Here is a 17,567-nt window from a genome sequence, read left to right as displayed (position 1 = left end):
AGCGATGCATGCACATGTATATGGCAATTTAATGATTTATTTATAGTATTGCTGAACAAACGATCTGTTTTCAGTTTATGATCAGTATATATTATTTTTACGTTAACGGGAGATAACTCGCGTTTGTTGATGGCATTAATCATCTACAGGTGAGACCGCGGCGAGGAAGGCGGGACCACGGGGGAGCGTGGGATATGCAGGGTTACCTGAGCTATACCGCCGTAGCTCTATCCCGCGGGGGGGGAGCGCGGAAAATACGGAATCCGCGCTGGTCGTACTGTATCATGGTTATAGGAGATTATTTTTCCAAATGGAAATAGGCCTTCACTTTGGCCGATCATACTGCTCAGACTGTGGCAGACAAGCTGGTTACAGAATTTATCTGTCGATTTGGAGCACCCTATCGCATCCATACAATCAAGGAAGGGAATTTGAATCAGATTTATTTTCTGAAATGTGCACACTCTTAGGAATAGCGAAATCGCGCACCACGCCATATCACCCCCAATCTGACGGTATGATCGAGAGGATTAATAGAATCTTACAACATATGCTAGCTATTTTTGTAGACGAAAACAGAACTAAATGGGATGACCATCTGCCTTACCTGATGGTGGCATACAGAGCCACAATACATGAAAGTACTAAAAGTACTCCAAATCTTATAATGTTAGGAAGAGAAATATCTCTACCAATTGACGTCCTTGCTGGAAATCCACCTACAGATCTACCAAGCACTGAATGTTCCTATGCCTATGTCGAATGGGTTCAAAATGTGATGGAAATGTCATTCTCCACAGTGCATGAAAATTTAATTAAACGAAACGATATCACGAGCCTCGAGTGTTTGATACAGGAAATTGGTGTGGAGATGGTATCCTCCCAAGCTCGACAGAAATTAGGATCTGGATAGACTGAGCCATATTGTATTATTCGACGGTTCTCGGACATTACTTACGAAATCCAATACAATGCTACAGGAAAGCTTTTAGTTGTCTATGTAGACCATTTAAAGCCAGTCAAAGGCGATGGAGAGTCAGAGAATCAGTATCATTCTGATCAGGAAGAAGTCGTCGATTTCCGAGATGACGATTCATTAATCGATTCTGATGACGATACTATTGATTTATCTGAAAATGACCCTCAAACTCGTTCATCTTCACAGTACCTTTGTGTAAAATTATCTCGGAGAGGAAGGCTTATTAAGCCTGCGCCTAGATATTCACCCTAATTCTAAACTATGTTTTTAAAGGGGGGATGTGATATTTATTTTTAAAAAAGATTTTTTTTTTTCAGTATCTTTGCGTTACAGGGAGTTAAATGTCTTTGGTAGGCATGAGTTAGTACGTTGTGTAAATTCCTAACGCTAGAATGATAGACTGGTTTATAGTCACCATGAGTGCTTGTGGATAGCTTAAGGTGACTGTTCTACCTGTATTTTAAAATGTTCTACTGGAGTGTATAATGAGTAAAGTTAGGTTGTGTACTTGTTAAGTCACTGGGTTGACTATTGCCTTTTTGACATATACCATGGGTGGGAGAGAACATGTATCTTTGATTTTTTTTATTGTGTATACATATACTGAAATTTCATTTTTTCCAAAAAAAAGGGGATTTTAACGTCCATTTCAGATGGAAGACAACACTTTAGATTTATTTGCGGATATTGATGAAATCAACGCCATCCTCCATCAGTGCGAGACAGACTCTATCGAGATTTTGTTTGATGCCAGAGACATGGTGTGCCCCATATCGGGATGCAAAGGGATAACGTTTCCCTCCAAATCCATGATACATACATTGTATGTGATGAGCTCTAAACACCTGAGGGGTGACACCAACTATGCCTGGCCAACAGCAGAGGTTGCTGTGATGGGGGCAAAGGTCAACATAATTAAGGATGAAACTTGGATGTATATCAGTGTAACTACTACATGTTTGAAAGTCAGCCAAGGAAATGGTTCTTTTATGATTCTAGATCTTCAAAAATTTCCAAACTTTTTAGGTTTCCCTCCAAAACCAAGTTTAGTAGACATTGGGAAGAGAGGCATAAACTTCACTCTATGAAGTACCTGTGTCCCGTGTCCAACTGCCTAGCAGAATGCAGACAAAAAGCTGACATGCGGAATCACATAAAGGGAAAACACGAAAGTAACCCTCAGAAAATGGAGGACATTCTCGCCAAGTGTGAGACCGTGGTCCGGGAAAACAAGGGTTATGTTGACCCTGGCATATATACGTATAGAGGAGGAACCGAGAAGGAGGAGGGGCAAAGTACACAGACGATGCCACTTCAAGCGGATTTCCTTGAGGAACTGGGAGTCGACCAACAGGTACCTGTTAAGCCTGAAGTCCCTGAGTCATCTAAACCAGATGCACCGTTTCACAAGCAGAGGGAAATGACAGTTGATGAATATCGTTTCAGGGAGACAGGGCAAGTTCAGTGACGACACAAACCTCTTGGAGGGATAACCAGCCACTCGCATTACATCCCCTACCTACGGACATAGAGGAGCTACGGTCTTCTTTGCATGGCTATGTAATGGGATCGACCAACTCGGGAGTACCAGGGAATTCGCTAAAAGAAGACTTGCGGAGATGGGGGATTCGGAACTTCAGAGGGAGAGACAACTCAGACGGGAAGCGGAAAGGAAGAACAGAGAAATGGAAAAGAACATAAGACGGTTGAAGGAAAATGGGTTATGGTTTCCTGAACAGTGAAATAGACTTGTGCATTTTTGTTTAAGAAAAGACTCACCTCTCTTGTAAATATCAGGATTGCACATATATTAGTTTTAAAATTTTATTAGAAAAGTCATGCACATATGTTGTTTTGTTGTATTGTTGTTTTAATTGGAATGTAAATAAGACATTGTATATGTATTGACTAATGTGGATACCACATTAGATCTTAAGAGAGGGGGAGTGTGATGGTTTCATATCTATAGTAACTGTATTTTTATCATTAGTATTCTATTAGAGTTACTTCCCTTAGTTTAGACCCGATCGGTTTTCTTATGCGCGTGCCGAGACTGTAAGACCCGGCCAGTCGGGAATTTTACTGAAAGTTGAACAACCTACTTCAGAATGTTTAGACGTATTTTCGGGGACTGGGGCAAAAATTCAGAATTATATTATACAGCTTAAATGGTAAATATCACACTCCCTTGGACTTTAAATATTATGATACTGTTTCATATATTGCTAATCAATTTGTAGATACCTGTGATTTTAATAAGAATATACCATTTATTCTTAAACAATGAAACTCTCGTTATTCTTTTTGACCATGGAGATACACGGGAATACTGAAAGTCCCGTTATAATACAAATGAAAAATCCCTTATGTTTTAATTATCTTTTAAATATTAGTCATAAGGCCCTTGGTCTCCATGATACATACATTGTATACCCCCCCCCCCCCCCACCCACCCACCCCCCCCGTTATTTTGCAGTCTTACAGCACGTAAAGTTAATTCCCAAACCACTAGGCCTATTGAAATCATAATATATAATGTTATGAATTTCATAACATGTATATAGTGTAAGTGCACATACATCTAAAATGCTACTGTGTAACGTGGATGTTAAGAGAAATAAAAAAGTGTGTATTCTGAAAAGCAGCACTCGCTGTTAATATCTTTTTCTCAATTGGTTGAGTTATTTCTTGTAACATAAAAAATAAGAAGAATGTTTTGTTGTTTGATAATCGCTTGGTTTGAAAGGAGAGAAAAAATTAAAGACGTTGCAGGTATCGACGTCACAATGCACAGTTTACATCGTATGGGTTATATTTCCCGCGTTTTTAACATTCACCTCCAGAGCATGAATATACAAGTAATTTCAAACAGAAAGTAATAAAAACATCTCCAAAGCAACAGTACTATCATTCTTTGATAATAAACATCAAAACATTTTTATAGTTTTAATATGAGTTAATGGAGCCTCGTTAATTCGGACACTTTGGTTCCCGGCAAAATCGTCCGGATAATTGAATCGCATATTTTCTATCTTTAGATAAGTAACCAATATGCTTACTTTATTGATGCGTAGTGAATTAAACACTTTCTATCATTGGATTTAACCATTTGCATTAGTAAATAAATTATGATAATTTTAACATTTACATGCATTTCAAAGCACTAAAATTGAAATGTTCGTGTGCAGTGTACATATGTATTTGCCTATGCTTACATTGTACATATATATTAGCACTACAAATAAATATACACATGTGTACCGTATGCACTAAAACAAATAATGAAGCACTTTATGTAACTATAAGTAAATAAATCATTAGTAACTAAAATAATAATTTACACTTCAAACATTTCATCACACTTTTATTAAAGAGGACGGTCATTTCCATCTGTCACGATTTACGGGTTCGGCGGTCTGTTAAAACACACTTAATCGTCCAAAGTTGATTAAAGAATTTCGTGATTATCATATCAGTTCACAACATTCTTTAACCAAAATTCCATCTGCCAGAGTTTATATTTCTTATTCTATAATTATCCAAGACAATATCGGGAGAATAAAGTCATTTAAGCTGGAAATAGCAAAACCTAAGCTCGTAATAACAAGACATACTACTACTTTGATCTAGCCACGCGCACCTATTATTTTCATGACGCGATAATAACGGAACAAAACTCGGATTAAACCAACATTACGGGTACATACAAAATTTAATTGTCATTTCCCTTAAATTGGTAATTTTCCCACTTCTACCCAGAGTTTAAAAATTCGAAAGCAATAAAGCTCTATTCAACATCGTAACAAGAATCAATCGTACGCAGGTACATTCTACATGCGTGACATTTTAAACATTAAAAACTTACTACATAATCATGTGCATAAACATACATGTATATTTCACGCCAATCAACAGTATAAAATCCAGAATCTAGAAGTATAATCTACACTCTTTAGATTCGAATAAGCCGATAATGAATTTACGAATCAGTGCAACTGATATGTGTAGCAGTTAACAAGTTATCATTACGGCATGACGTTTAATTAGGTTATTGATCAAGACTATAAAATAATATGCTACAGATTTATTAACAAAAAATTCAACACTACACGCAATACAGATTTTATGTGCGAAAATTGACAATACAATGTCTCGATCGGCACGTGCTATTTAATTGACCTACATGTATCATCATGCACCACCTAGTTATAAGAAGGTGTTGACAGGGTACAAGTAAGCGCTTCAATTGGACCGTTTGACTTGTTTTCTTTATAATTTACGCCTTGCTAGAATTGTCCGACACAGACCTTCCCTATAAAACAAATTACCGTCCGGATTAACGGTACAATTTTCAATGCATTTAACGTTTTGTAGTAAATAGTGACCGTCCGGATCCGGAACGCGAACTCCCGGATTAATGATGCAAAATGTTTAAAAATTCTGTCCCCTAAAAAAATCGTCTGGAAGGTGAAGCGTCCGGATTAATGCCTTCCGGATTACCGAGGCTCCACTGTATATGTAAGATCCATATTTATTGTAATTATCACCTGCAGCAATTAAATGTAAGGAGGGGGAGGGGCAACTATACTGATCATACCGCCATAGTAAACCTGAAAACCAATATTGATACTAAAACATATTTTAAAAAAATTAATTCGTCATTTATTTCTCAGGGGGTGAAAATATCTCTGCTTTGGTGAATAATTGCCATATAAAAATTGTGAAATTGCTCATAAGCAGGCCTGTTTCTATTTCATATGAAAATAAATGGACATATTAATACAAATTTTATATTATTTAAGGCTTTAACTTCAATTTGATATACAATTTGTATCACATACCCCTTTTGTATCATTTTTAAACAACATCTGAAATGACTGTACCATTTATTACGGAAAGTCGACAAGAGGTGTTACTATGACAACCGTAGCGTCACAATTTCCGTGAAAACCATATACATTGTATGATACTTTCATAATGAGTTACAGATAATGTCAACTAAAAATATGTAAAAATTCATAGATTCATTAATTTTCAATGACCCATGCAATCACTACCTTAATTTCTTCATTAAAATATTCTTAAATTCACTGTTTAATAAAAATAAAATGAGTAATGCGGAAAATTCATGTTTTGAATGTGAATCAGTATTCAGTAAATAAAAAACTTACTAGATATGTACATGGAATAGGGATCTGCTCGCTCTCTTTCTTTCTCATAATCGCGATACTTTCGAATCAGTACGGACTTATTATTCATTTGAAAGTTGTAAATCTAATCCATTTAGCGACCCAATACTCCACGATTTAAGAATTGACGTTGAGAGGGGGATTGAGGCAGTTTGAGTTAGATCTTGAAGATCGAAAAAAGCACCATTTTATTATTTGTGTGTGTGGGAGTGTTGTTGTTTTTTTTTCTCTCTTTTTTCGGGGGGGGGGGGTGTTTTTTGTTTCTGTTTTTTTTTATTTTGGCTTTTGGTTTGTCAATAATTTTAGTACTAGTCAACCTGCAGCATGCCCCCTGTCATACTTTGAAAAATAAATGTAATACTCCATGTAGCACGAGAATGTAAGTGGTTCTATCTGCACTTGGGTCATGTTTAGTCATTTTATACCTGTTTTTAAATAGAAAAGCAATCTGAGATCACTGCAATACACAGTCCCTTACCGGCGGCAAAAATTATTGGACCATAACAAAATTCAATGTTTATTATGTAGGTTATAGTAAAGGGGCAAATTGGGGAACCAGGATAGGAATGGTTGGAAATCAACTACTATCGAGGTTCTGAACCAGGAAAAGTTCAAACTTGATCTATAACATGTTATGGCAAAGGAATGTACCAAATATCAAATGAATATGTGTAAGCACAACACAAATATCCAGAAACTGACAATTCATGCTGTTTTCTAAGTCCAAGGGCAATAACTTAGTGAAAAATCAACGGACCAAGACAAAATTCAAACTTTATCTGCAACTTGTAATGACAAAACAATGTAACAACTACATGTATCAAATGAACTTCTGCATAATGTGTCACAAGATTTCAAAATGACATTCAATTTCTTACTAAATAGGGGTTCATAATAGTTTTTCATTTGACGTAATGATTCAAAATGGAAATAACGAAGGGTGAAAAAATAGAAGATGTAGCGTAAACCAAGGAGAAAAGATATTAAAGATTCCGATATTGTTTGATATCATCTAGTAAATGCACAATGTTTAGTTTTTCCGTCACATATCATATTCTGATTTAAGGGATGAATTTATTGTTCTTTTCGTAGCGCATGATACATAAGTTTTCCTTCCATTTTCCGCAATATACATGTACCTCTATCCAACCAAACATCGTTATCATTTATTATGTACCAACAAGCTCTAGAATGACTGAAATCTATTCGTTAACTCCGCATTACTTCTGATTTCAACTTCTCCATCGTCAGTCAGTTTTTAAATCGAAGCACGCTACCAACAACCAAGTTGATGGTACAGGGGTTTCAACAGTCTCGATTGACGTCAGCATTTCGCAAATTCTATGGCCGTTATAACGATCTAGTCCGTCAATACAACCCATCATTGGGTTAATGCTGTCTGACGTGTTTCATACTGATTGTTAGGCCGTTCTTGGCACACTGATTTTGACTACGGATAACTCCGTTTACCTGATCAGGATATAGGGCTCACGGCGGGTGTGACCGGTCAACATGATCCCACCTCTGGACTGTTCGTTATCTTCACCTTTCTCAACTGTGTAGGAGCTTCTTGTCAATGCAACGATTAACAAAATAAAGAGCAGTCAATCAGCATCACTGGCACAATGAAAATGAAATAATATGGATATCATATAGTTAATTGCAGTTAAAGGTAAATCTGCCTGTACCGCGGTAACTTTTCTTAATTAGAACGCATTCGCTCAATGCTCTTCTTTGTGTCGTCGTCTGACAGTAAGGAAGTGTGTTCTCACTCCTTTTGTGTTATTTGAAACTTCCAAGCTGACGATAGGTTCGAGCACAGTGGTAATCCGGATAGCTACATTATCTACACTGTATGTTGCCGTCCAAAGTCAGCCTCGTGTGCTCATGGGTCTCAATTTCTTGATGTGTTGTCTTAAATGATATTCAACTTACCTTTGAATAAAATAAGCACATACTGGTAACTTTTCTCGAGTACCGATTGTTTTCTTATATAAGCAAGGCTCGTGCCACGTTTTTGTTTACATATAGATTGCTTAATAGAAATGTTTAACATAAAATGAGATCTGATAAACACTAAAAAATGTGCAATTGTGTTCGGAATTAACTCGTAATTTTGAAATTCTGCTTTAAAGGAAACTCTCACATAACCTATATAATAAACAAAAACATGACTTAAACCTTGTTTATATAACAATGAATTGTGAGCTCTTTATCTCCCCTGTACCTCGACAATTGTCATTTAGCTGACCATAAGATGAGTTTCTCCATATCGTAATTGTAGTATAGTTGCAAGTTAAAATGTAATAGACTTTGATAGTATATTAGTAAAAGAAAGATAACTCTATGATTTATTGAAATCTAGTGTCATTACTAGTTGTCTCCCTTATATTGGTTGTTATTGTGAATACACATGTTTCCGGTAGTAAAATACAGTGATGAACCTTGAATGGTGTTTGTAGTAAATACGGCCATAATCGGTTTTAATCCATGCCATGTATAGTTCGATACACGACAGTAATATACTTCCTATATTCAAGTATCAGACTGCTATTCAGGATAGGCGTGTTGAAGCCCTTAATTTATTTACTCGTGTGTGCCGGAAAGGCAGCTCATGCATGTACTAAACCGCGGGTACATGTATCTTGTGTTTAGTAAACTAGAAGTAATGAAAGAGATAGATGGGTCACATGACGAATATGTAAAACATCACTTCCAGCCGACAAAGCTTCGAACAACATTGGTATTCCAGGTGTGGGGCATGCCCTAGCCACTCATGTACTCACTCGAGTAAACTTGAAGGAAGACATATTTTGTAGAGAGCTTTAGGAGAAGTAGCACACATTCTTACTTACGCATGGTGGGGTGGGGGTGGTCCGCCTTCAAACTAGACGCCCTGTGAGGACTAAGAGGAATGTTCTGCATATTAATGTAGGCTTAGGTATAACAGGTTCAAACCGGAATCTTTGATTCAAGTCATGGACCTATTTTTCGTACGAGATTAATCATGTCAAATATCTTATTATGCTCCTATCAATTCATTTCTTAATTAATTAGAACTTCACAGTTCAACCAGCTTTCTCATAAAAAGGAAAACAGATATAAACACATTTCCAATAAGTAAATGTTTAAATAATGATGTAAAATACCACACACACACACACACAAGAAACTAATAAACTAAGATAGACAAAAGAGATGTGTATGTTATGTTTCAGATAAGATCTGAAGTGGGAAATAACAAACTGCATTCACTATCTTAAGGAAGAAGAACAAGAGACACATGGGCCACATCGCTCACATGAGTCACCTTGAACCAAATTCCCTATTTACATTTGCATGTAAAACTTTGATTCCTGTTGTGGCCCCAACCTACACACGGGGGGGGGGGGGGGGGGCATGATTTTTACAAATTTGAATCTGCACTATGTAAGGAAGCTTTCCTGTAAATGTAAACTCTTCGGCCTTAGTGCTTTTTGAGTTAAAGAATTTTAAACGACCCCACCCTATATATGTAATTTATCTCCCCTTTGAAGGGGACATGGCCCTTCATTTGAACAAACTTGAAAGACCTTCACCGAAGGATATTTTTTGCCAAGTTCGGTTAAATTGGCCCAGTGGGTCTGGCGAAAAAGTCAAAAATGTTAAAGGTTTACAGACAGACGGACGACGGGTGATCAGAAAGCTCACTTGAGCTCAGGTGAGTTAAAAACAATGAACATTGAAATTCATAACGCTTAAATAAATAAATATAAACAAAACAACCTGAATGAACAAAACTTGTTAGCTGTTATAACTGATTAAATAAATGATTAACATTAAATTAATATGAAAACCATCAGAATCAACTCTTTACAAGCTACGACAAACTGCATCAATCACATTTCAGACATCAGTCCACATTTATCAATGACATCTTTCCTTCTATTCATCCCCCAGGTGTAAACATAGCTGTTCCTCTTCCCTCGTCTTTTTCATTCTTTAAATGTGACCATAAAAGGCAGTCTCTGAACTGGGCCGCACATATCTTGCGACAAAAGGGCATTGGACAGAAATCAGCTTTGATATCAGTAGCAGCGGATTGGAGTCTGTCTTTAAGATACCTCCGTGTGCCATAAGCTGGGATGGCACACCAGCAAGAATGTGACCTCTGTAAACAACTTATTTTGGGGGGAAATACGTACTTTACTTGGTCTTCTGATCCTTTCAAAATCCCCCCAGAATGACTGGTGTATTGAATATCAAAGAGTATATTGGGAAAAGAAAAACAAATATCGAAGGCAGATGACTTAGTTTAATGCTTTAAGCACATATCATTCTATTTATGGACAGCAATATGTTCTTCAAAAATATTATATGTTTAATTGTTCTGGAAATGAATGCCAGTTGTATGACCTTGACCTCTGTTGTAGATTTTGTTGTTTGACGTGGACGTTGAGTGGGGAGAATATTAATTACTGTAGCAGGCAGCACCGTTACCATAACCATCAGTAAAAAATTGGATGATCTCTCATAAGATAACGATGAACTCCCATCTGTTCTACATATTTGCATATCACAATCATCATGTCAAAAAATAGCTCTCCATGAAAAACAATACCATAAAATTGCACTTTAGGTATCACTTTCATAATGTAAGATGTTTCTTAAAATAAATAAGAATTTGTTAGAAAACTTATATAATTGAATCACATAAATTACGGTATTGTGGGGAGTTTACTGCTATCGGCTTCCCACACTTACCAAGTTTTACTTACATCTCCCCTACAAGGAAGATTCTGTTGGGGGTAGCTGTGAAATGCGAAACGAAATCGAAATATACCGAACCGAAACATACCGAAAGTCATGGGGCAGATCTAGGAATTGCGGTTACGGGGGGGGGGACGTTATGAGGTCTTGGGGCCGCCTTGAGGCCCCCATTGGGTCCAGGAGCGAAGCCCCCGCAAGCTCCTGGATTTTACCGATAGGGCTTGAAATATGTCTCCTATTTCGTCATTTGTACTATTTTCTATCATTTTTAATAAGGTGAAATTAATAAAATGACGCAAATTTAAGGATTTTTGGGAAAAAATTAAGTTCTCCCAATAAAGTAATTCAAGAAGTCAAAAGATTTTGTCATTTATTTCTCCGGGAGTGGAATAAATTATTGCTTCTTATATCGTCTAGTACATTTTTCTACACAAAATACCGCGATTTATCTTACATTTGAAAATTTTAGGGGTGTGGGGGGGAGGGGGGTGGCGCCAGCTTTGCCCCCCCCCCCCCCTTATATCCGTCACTGGAAACAGGCTGTATAACCGAGTATTTTGATTATAGTAATTAAAAATGGTAATCTCAGGCCCCTGTAAAAGTTACCACATATAAATGAAATACGCCTCCCCTCTGATGTAGGTTTTCGAGTAGACCGATACAAAGTTCTAAACGTCGGAACGGGGCGGGGAGGGGGGGGGGTAAGCATAAAGTAAATATCCGAAGTTACAATTGTAATCAGATAATACCATGTGCATCTACGTTTGTATCCAGAAAATTTCAGAACGGAGATTTACAGTCTTACAGGTCTCAGGTCTGGGGAAACACAACAAACGAGGGAGAGAGAGAGGGGGGGGGGAGCCGGCGGTGGATCCACATTTGGACAAAAATACATGTTTCAGTATTTTTTGCTCTAAATACAAATCTATGTATATTATAGGGTTATTGAACTTATATTGGTGAATATTGGCACTCGTTGGCTGTCAAAATGCACGAGATTGCGAGGTTTGACAGCCAACGAGTGTCAATATTCACCAATATAAGTTCAATAACCCTTTTATTATGTAGCTAAAGTATTTAGTTGTTAGATTATACCCCTTTTCACTTAAAATACTCCAAAATAGACGATAATTCATCAGTATTGGCATCTAAGGTGAAAGTGTGCAATATCAGCATGCATTTCTTAACTGTTCAATATTAAACCCGCCATTACGACTTGTTTGCGTCGTTACGGTAAGGTCAATATTGAACGCTCATACTCGGAATGTTTCGGGCGCACACAATTTACGCAATGCAAAGTTAGCGTTCAATAAATTCTCAGGACATCGAACGCTAACATTCTCTAGATTTTACAATAGACTATTTATTCGCTACATAATAAATGTGGATATTTGTGTATTTACATGAAGTATTGTATCAAACGGTGGATTCTGAGTATGTCTTCCTTGTAATGTCTGCTTCCATTGTTCATAAACCTTTCTTTGATTTTACAAAATGCTGACCTCTTCAAGATATCATTGCATAAAATATAGCTGCAATAATGTAGCCCTATCCAATTTTATTTTAATTCTGACGTTTTCGGGATAGGGCTACAATTCCATAGGATCTCCGTAATGTTGCAAAATAATTTTATGAATAACCGATAATAAACTCTGTGTATTAGTCCCAAATGCTGTTTACACCAAAAGGAGTACCAACTTTGTGCTCGGGCATGTCTAATAAAGGTGTTTTTCATTAAATATAATGTACAGCATGCAAAATTCTTCGTCTGTTCCGCCATGCTTGTTATCGCGAGATCCCGTAGGTGGATCTAATGAAAAGCCTCAACATTGACAATCAGCGCGAAAATGTAGTTACTCGAGCCACTTCGATAAAGAAAGGAAAATCATATTGTTGCAGAAAGAATTTACACTCTGCTGTTCGGTTTTTAACTTGATATTAAATTCAAACCTTTTCAATACCGATGAAATAGCTTTCGCCTCCATACTTGTCCATTGATGTAAATACTACCTTATATGGCATATGCAAATGACTTGACAATCGGAAGTTGAAACTTTAGTACATCAAACATGGCGCACAAATATCAATCGAGAAATTGGAATTTATCGAAATTGTTGAAAACGGTAGAATAGAGCCTCACAAATCTTAAGTTGCAGGTTGTAAATTTATATATTGACTAAGAAACATAGAATATCATTTTATTTACGTAAAGAAAGTCAGGAAATGATTAGAATGAGCGCAAATGTTGCGAGATTGAATCACTCCCGCATTTGCACCATTACGGAGATCCTAAGGAGTTGTAGTCCTCTCCCTAAAAAAAATAAACAAACAAAAAAATCAGAGAGGGCTACATTATTGCAGCTACATAAAATAGTTCCTGTTTTCCGTCCCAATTTCAATTTCCCGTTTTAGCAACACCCCATATATATAGAGAGAGTTATATTTAGACTTACTGTATATCAATAATTATTTTTGATAATATATATCTTACCGAATTGTATTCGTATAGTATGGGACTATATAATTTTTCCATTATTGACAGAACTCGCACCTCAGCACTTGGAGGTGGAATAAGAGGTTAAACATCTCCCTGTTTTCAACTTTCTCTGCAGACACCAGTTTCTTCAAACAATGTCTGATGCTAAGCAATGGACCGCTTGAAAATGTATTAGTCAACTCAAAAGACGACATCAGCAGGGACGCGAATTTCATTTATATGTGGTAACTTTCACAGGGACCTGAGATACCATTTTTCATTATCATGATTACACAGGTCGATTATACAATCTGTTTCGATTCGATAGGTTTCGTTTTGCATTTTACAGGTAACCATTCTGTTGCATTGTTGTCCATATTTCTTTGCGATTTCTTGTAAATTCGTATCTTTGTGCACATTTTCCACTGACAAATGCCATGCAATGATTAAATGTCATTTTTGAAAATACATGAATGAAGTTGAGAACTGCGAAGCTTTATGGCGGCATAGGAACTGCGAACGGTAGTATTGTTAATTCGCCGTCTACCGTCTAGTGAATTTTTAAGTGATCAGTTTTAATTGATCTTTTTATGTCAATATCGATATTTATCTGAAGTTTCATAAAAGTTAATTTATTTAACATAACAACGAGAGGTTCAATTAATGACCGGGTGACTCTGAGAAGGAAACATCCAATGGGCATGTTGATCAGCCACATCCGCCGGGAATAGATTTAGATGTATTTTTCACATAACTTCATGTCGTGAATATATAACCAATAGATCTCTAATTAGAGTAAATATAATTTAACCACATTTGACATATCCTAGTTTTGTTAAATACATGTGATCTTCACTAAATATTTTTCACAATGAATTTTTCCTCTTTCGTTTTGTATATTATGAGAATAAATTGATTTCCTACACAATAGACACTGACATATTTAATACTTGTATAAATTTCAGGCGTTGATTTCCTTTTGAATAATAACGTCAACAGTTTGCTTTCCACACATTATCAAAAAAAATCTTAAATACATTTACATGCGCTACACTCTTATTTTAATACCACTACATTGAACTGAAGCCGCACGTGTACTATAAAACGGTTTAAACCTTTGTTTTGTGGTCCAAACAAAATGCTATCAGTAACGTGTCAGTTTGTTATCTACAAACCAATTATGACAGCTCCTTAGCGGTAATCTTTGGATTAGAATAAAAGAATAAAGTGCCTGTGTCATCTGCATACAATAAAACTTTTACACTCGGGATCAATACTTGCACTGAGACCATTCGGATATACAGCTGTACAAAGAATAAAACGGCCTGAGGCACCCTACATTGAATTTTAACATTGCATACTCTAGAACTTGTATTGTTTACATGTACAATTTGTAACCTCACAGAAAAATTACTGAACATCTATGACATTCAGTTTAATTGTGATCTACTGTGTCAAAAAGTCGTAAAGAACCAAAGAAGGGCCTTCTGTTGCAAGTTTGAGGTAGTTAGGAACAGTTTCTTCATATAAAGACATATAAAACCCACAGGTCTTACCAGTCACTTGACAGTTATACAAAAGCAAAGGCTATGAAATCTACTATAATTTTCCTGTTCAGCATATCTAAACTAAATTCTAAGCAGCAGTATAAAAAGGGTTCTTAAAAAACAAATGTCCCAAAAATGCCCCATACTGATGAAAGCCTTTTCAGTTTACATAATATATATTACACATCTGACTATTTTTGGCCCGCCCTGAGTCCAGAACCCTAGCGTTACAAAATCGACAATTTTGGTACATCATTTTCTTCGTTTCTAAAATACGCATTCAATCTTTATCCAGTATCAGCAAACTTTAAGAAGTCTTTTAATGTTTAACGATAATAAATCACTATGCTAAGGTAGGTAAATACTTACAGAAATTTCTGTCAATCAACATTTTTTTTTTCATTTAAATAACTTTAACAACTCATAAACTAACTAAATAATCCATATTAAACATACCTTTGCGGGTTTATTTTTATACTATGTACTACAGAGCACATATACCCCCAAATGCAAAAGCCAAATTTTAACACAAGGATACATGATCTCATGATTTATTAAAAATGTGCACCAAAGCAAATCATATTAAGCTATAATATATAAAAACCAATAGCTATTCATTTACTGAGAGAATTTTTAAAGATATTCAATTAAAAACATACATAATTGCTGTTTAATCTGCTCACATCCTTCAGAAAAAAATCACAGAATATCGCAATTTTGAAAAATTCTCAAAATCTAAATTGTTTATATCCCAGTTTTACTTTAAAAATATTTAGAATTATATCTAAAGTTAACAAAAACATATTTTACCATAGATGACCAGAGATATTTTGCAAATATATATATATATATAGTGTCTAAGATAACGAAATTATGGAGTGGACACAAACTCTTAAGCCAGTTTATATGCGGAACAGAGACATTCAAACAACAAAAAGTAAATATTTCACCGACTTTGACATTGCAGAAGCCGCGAGCGCAACAGTCTCGGATGTGATATGTGTACAAAGAGATAGAGATCTGTGGAGGATCTACATAAAGTCTGCGGAGAGTAGATCGAAATTAGTTACTGAAGGATTCTCACTTGGAAGCAGATCAATCCAGGTTTATGACACGAACCCATTCTCTGCGGGTACAGACTCTCCTGATGAGAAAGTTGTTCGAGTCCTAATTAAAGGTATACCTCTATCGGTTGAAGATTCATGTATTAAAAAGATGCTCAAAGGCTTAGGTCTAGGAGTAGAATTAACAAGTGATATCAAATATGAAAAAATCAGACATCCTAAAACCCACAGAATGACTGAAATATTAAATGGAAATCGTTTTGTGTATATGTCGCCTCTAGAGAATGGAAAATTCCTTCCACGCTCTGCGTCATGTGCAGGTTTACGCTGTACCATATCTCACAAAGGCCAACCCCTACGGGAACGAAAGAAGCAGTGCACAAACTGCTGGGCAGATGACCATTACAAAAATGCTTGCGAATTCGAGCAGAGTTGTAGAATATGCAAGCTACCAAGTCACTTTCCGGGATCGGATAAATGCAGATCATATGTCACTCACCAGAAGGACATAGTATGCTTCTCTGGAAAAGATAACCCTCTTTCAAATTTCTTCCCTACTGAGTTAAAGGTTTTTGGGCAAACATATCCTTCAGCCGAACATGCTTTCCAACACATCAAATCCTTACGTTCTGGTGATCTTAACCGTGCAGAAGCCGTAAGTAAAGCTGAAACCGCCTTAGATGCCAAACGTGTAGGAGGTCAGGTCCTGGAATCTGATGCTTGGATTACATCTAAAGACTCCGTTATGCGGGAAATACTGGAATCTAAACTACAGCATTGTTCACAATTCAGAAGTGCTTTAAAAAAAATCAGAAAATCCGATATTCTGGTGGAATCGACGTGGGATACTTATTGGGGTAGCGGGCTGAACGTGACCGGAACATCTCATACTCTAATGCAACATTGGCCAGGTGAAAATAAGCTTGGACGTATCCTCGACGGCATGGCAGCCAAATTGCAGCGTACGGACGAAAATTCAGCTACCAACAATTCCTCTAGATCAACAAGAAACAAGCAGGGCAAAAAACAGAGTTAAGTCTACCAAACAAAAAAAACCAAAAAAAAAAAAAAAAACAAAAAAAAACCGCTAGTCAGTCATACGCATGAACAAGTTAAATATTATTTCAGTGAACTGCAGGGGTTTAAATACTGCAGAAAAACGTATAAAATTTAATACCTGGATTAATGATAGCTGTTTTGATGTAATATTTATGCAAGAAACCCACTATATTGAAAAAAATGTACTAAATTATGATGCAAGGTGGAAAGGTATATCAATACATTGCTTTTCCGATTCAATTTTCAGTAGAGGAGTTTCAATATTATTTAATAAAGATTTGAATTTCAAAATACTAAATATACATAAATCTAATGAAGGCAGGAAACTCATGGTTAACATAGCATATGATGAAAAAATTATTACATTAGTTAATTTATATGCTCCAAACGATATCAATTATAGATGTGATTTTTTTAAACGGGCTAAAGAATGGATTAGTAAATATACAGCAAATTTTGATAATCTATTGATATGTGGTGACCTTAATTGCTCAACAGAAAATG

The 17,567-nt window shown here is 36.2% G+C and overlaps 1 protein-coding gene across 1 annotated transcript in view; it reads left to right on the top strand.

Annotated features, from left to right (window-relative positions):
- LOC125666110 (uncharacterized) overlaps positions 1 to 17,567 on the top strand; it is a 54,850-nt gene that overhangs the window by 19,546 nt on the left and 17,737 nt on the right. The gene's annotated exons all lie outside the window — the stretch shown is intronic.

The sequence above is a fragment of the Ostrea edulis genome, chromosome 8 (assembly GCF_947568905.1).
Source record: "Ostrea edulis chromosome 8, xbOstEdul1.1, whole genome shotgun sequence".
Lineage (NCBI taxonomy): Eukaryota > Metazoa > Mollusca > Bivalvia > Ostreida > Ostreidae > Ostrea > Ostrea edulis.
Note: the sequence above shows the minus strand (reverse complement) of the source record. Positions and strands in the feature narration are given on the sequence as shown.